At 45.1% G+C, this 3,809-nt stretch overlaps 1 pseudogene; it reads left to right on the forward strand.

The window, feature by feature from the left end:
• The first annotated feature begins 2,512 nt into the window (after window positions 1-2,512).
• Window positions 2,513-2,664, forward strand: LOC121276654 (annotated as a pseudogene).
• Window positions 2,665-3,809: the final 1,145 nt, after the last annotated feature.

A 3,809-nucleotide genomic window follows, 5' to 3' on the forward strand; every position in this document is an offset into this window, starting at 1 on the left:
TCAGTAATGTGTCCAGGCTCGGTAAGGCTGGGCCATCGCTTTGGTCTGAAGGCTGCACAAAGTACAGGGGAGAGGCCCTGGACAGAGACACCTGCCTTTATCTTGTGCAGAAAGGTTTCACATCTGAGTAACAAGAACACTGCTCATCAGAACAAAGAGCCATTGGCAGGGAGACATTCTTGGAAGTTTATTGACAATAGTGAACAGTATGTACAAGTGATTAACATCTGTGCCCAGGCTGTGCAATTACATCTTCTTGGAGCTTGGCCTAAATAGCCAAGTGGTTATGGTACTGGGTTTGTAAGATCAAGAGTTCAAATCTCACAATGGCAAACTATGAAACAATGTAACTTCATCTGAAACAGATGGAAATGGGTTTGTACTCGAAAGAGTTACATCTTCTTAACAGGTGTCAGCCTTGGCAGGGTGGTAACACCCTTGTCTCTGAACTGAAAGGTTGTGGGTTCAAGCCACACTCCAGAAATCTGGGTGTGGAATTTAAGCTCACACTTTTCCAAAGAGTTACATCTTCTTAACCTTCCTAACACTGCTACTATGCCCTGGTGCTCCCTGAAAATCCACAGTGGAGGTGGAGGCAGCCTGCTGACTGCTACGCCTGTCTGTGGTGGCCTTGGCAGGCGCCCTATGGAGGGCTGAGAACGGAAGGGCCCCAGCCTACTTTTGGGGTCCTGCTGTGTAGCAGAGGCACCCTCCTCGAGCTGTGGAGCTGGAGCTGCTTGATTCACAGGAAGAGGGAATCTGGATGGGGAGACTCTCTCAGAGTGGACCTGGGTGGACCTCAGTCAGCAGAGGAACTGTCCAGATCCTTCCATCCAGCTGGTTGGCTCTGTTTCCAAAGTCTGTGAGGACCCTGACTTCAGGCATCCCTCCATCAGTAAGTGACCTCTCCCTCTTGTTGTGTGCCAGCTTGTCCTGCATGAATAGAGGTGGAAAGAGTATAAGCAGCATGCCTACCAGGCCAGATGATAAGTATGCCTGGCCTGTGTGGATGGTGAGTGGTCCCATGGATGGGTTGAGGACAATGAAGGTGTGTTTGAGCGAGTGAATGATGATGTCTCTTGAACCGGCAGTGAGTGGGATCCCTGTGGGTATGTGTTGGGTTTGTCAGTGTGTGAGTTGAGAGTGATGAGTAGAGTGACTTACCCTGGCAGAATGAAGGAGATCATTCATCCTCTTGTGGCACTGGGTGGCTGACAGCTTTCACAGGGCATTTGCACTGACCACTACTGCCACCGCCTCCCAAGCCAGATTAGTGAGGTTGCTGCCCATCCTGTGGCCAGAGTGGGAGTAGTGGACCTCACAGCATGCCTCCACTGTGCCCAAAAGGCACTCGTGGGACCTGACATTGAACCTGGGGCTGCAATCTTTTTGCCTTTCAGGGCTATGTCTTCTCTGCAGCTGTTGTGGGCTAGATGCACTGAAAGGTGTGCGTGCAGCCGCACTTTAAATATGGCACCTGGCATGTTGAAGTGGCGAGGTGATGGTGTGGCGGGAAAATGAGAGCCTGCCTGCCATGGAAACTGTGTATTTCCTGGGAATGCATAATCAATGCAGTGGGTTTGGTACGAAATGGCGTGAAAAGCTGCCATTGCGGCCGAGGGGTAAAACATCATTTTATCCACCTGCTCTCACACTTTAGTACAAACCTGGGACGATTCTGCCCAAGATCTCTAGACTGTTGGTCTCAAAGTGCCAAATTAAACAAAGGAGAATATTTGAACTCAAGTTGGGACAGAGATAAGAGTGAATGACCATTGCCATCTGCTGTTGTAATGCCATGGTCTGGACCCCAGAAGTGTTAACCCTGTAGTCATGTGACTGGAAATAACCATCAGGGGCAGAATTATAATGCTACCTTAACAAAGTAAATCAGCGTGTGTGAAAACATCTGAAGCACCAGGAAACATCTAAGATCTCAAACAGCTGAACTATAATAGCTGAAAGCCTTCTAATATAGACAAAGACCCATGCTTGTTCCAGTTTCCAGGAGGACCTGAGAACCAGCCTCCTGGCTATTTCTCTCCAAGAGGCTTCGCAGCTTTGTTTCTAAAAGACCTTCACTCCAACTAAAGTATCACCTTCACCAAGTAGATGAAAGGCCTGTATTGATGCCAAGTCTGAGTTATAAATTCATTTTTTTTTCCAATTATAGCTTTAACTTCATCTGTATCTAATCTTTGTGTGTGTGATAGTGTGAGTGAAACGAGTGATTGGGATGTTGCGTTCAAACATCTGGGGCAAGTATGTGATAATAAATAACCTTCTCTTATTTCCAAGATTCACCAGACAGCCTACTGCTGAAATTTATTTTAAATTAAGAAAAATCACTCTGAGGTTAAAGATACAGACAGCCTAGACAAAAACATCCTGATTGTGCACAGAAAGGGATCACGTAAATCTTGTCCATAATAAGAAAAAAGTTGAATTTTATTGCACTTTCTGTAATTTTCATGTTGAAATATCTTTCAATGCACTTTAACAAATTTTATGAATAAAGAATAGGTTTTGGAAAAAAAAAGTTTCTTCCAGAACAAGGATAGCCCATTGCACTTTGGCTGTGCTGACACCTGCAATGTCTGCAAATGCACGATACCCGACTGCAAAATTCGTGGTTGTGGGAGACTGTATTTATGCACTTACCTGATTACAAATCAAAAAAATAAAATTTAACCATCCAGATCTGTCGTCTTCTGCAACATTTGTACTTCATCACCTTTCCCTAATATGCCTTTCTTTGCTCAACTGTTCACTCTACAAACATCAGCTGCACGGTAGGACCATCAACTCAGTGAAAAACGCTTTTAGGTCTTCCCAAACTTGCCAGTCTTCCAGTGCAAAGAATTGCCCATGACTCAGTGTTGCAGACATGGTCTTGGCCTACATGCCAAGGGACCCATTAAAGCTTGGGGCAGCTGCCACAAAGGCTCAGTGGGGAAAGGCCACTGTATAATGCCCTTCAGCCATAGTACAAACAGGGACTGGAAACTGAAAAACCCCTTGGGCTGTACGTTCAACATGTAACATTTGTGATAACTATTAACTGTGTTAAGAACAAGAGATAATTTAAGTAAGTTATACGTGTATTTGTGTGGGTTAGGATTAAGCTGTAGCTTTAAGTTTAAGTTTTAGCTTTAAGTTTAAGTTTAATTTATATGTTTTATTTGTGGGCTGAAAGGGTGAAACCTAGGTCTTGTGTCATTTAGAGATTTTCTTTGGGAGATTGCTTGCTGCAAGTCAGTGGTTTTGTTTGTACGCTTGCTTTTTAATTAGGTTTTATGACCCTACTCTTGACAGGAAGTTAAAACAAAGTCGGGAACACTGTGCTGTTACCTAGCAATAGGGAGCCACAGAGACAGAGAGAAACAGAAAACAGTTTGAATTCAGTTGGTAAGACCATTCCACAGAAACTGCCAGAGCAGGCAGGAAGTGAGCTGCAGGGAGCAGGTCTCAAAAGAAAAGCAAAAAGCCCCAAAACCACAGAGTGGGGACAGGAAAAGGACCCAAGACGTCAGCTAAGTCAAGGAGCAGGGACAGGGAATCTTGAACACATCCTGTTCAGTGAAGTTAAAGTAAGGAACAGAGGGAAAGGCTCCAAATTAAAGAGAGAAAGCTATGGGGAGCAAAATCAAGGCAAAATGTGTTTGCAAGAAGGCAGAGGATCCAAGAAGACAGCCAAAGTTTGCTGACTGTTTACTATGGGCATGTGAAGCAGTGGTGTTCCTGTGTCATGGCTGAGAGTGTGTGTGGAAAGCTAAGCTTGAATGCACGTGGCGATCCAGGGGGAGAGG

Source organism: Carcharodon carcharias, chromosome 3 (assembly GCF_017639515.1).
Source record: "Carcharodon carcharias isolate sCarCar2 chromosome 3, sCarCar2.pri, whole genome shotgun sequence".
Classification (NCBI taxonomy): Eukaryota; Metazoa; Chordata; class Chondrichthyes; order Lamniformes; family Lamnidae; genus Carcharodon; species Carcharodon carcharias.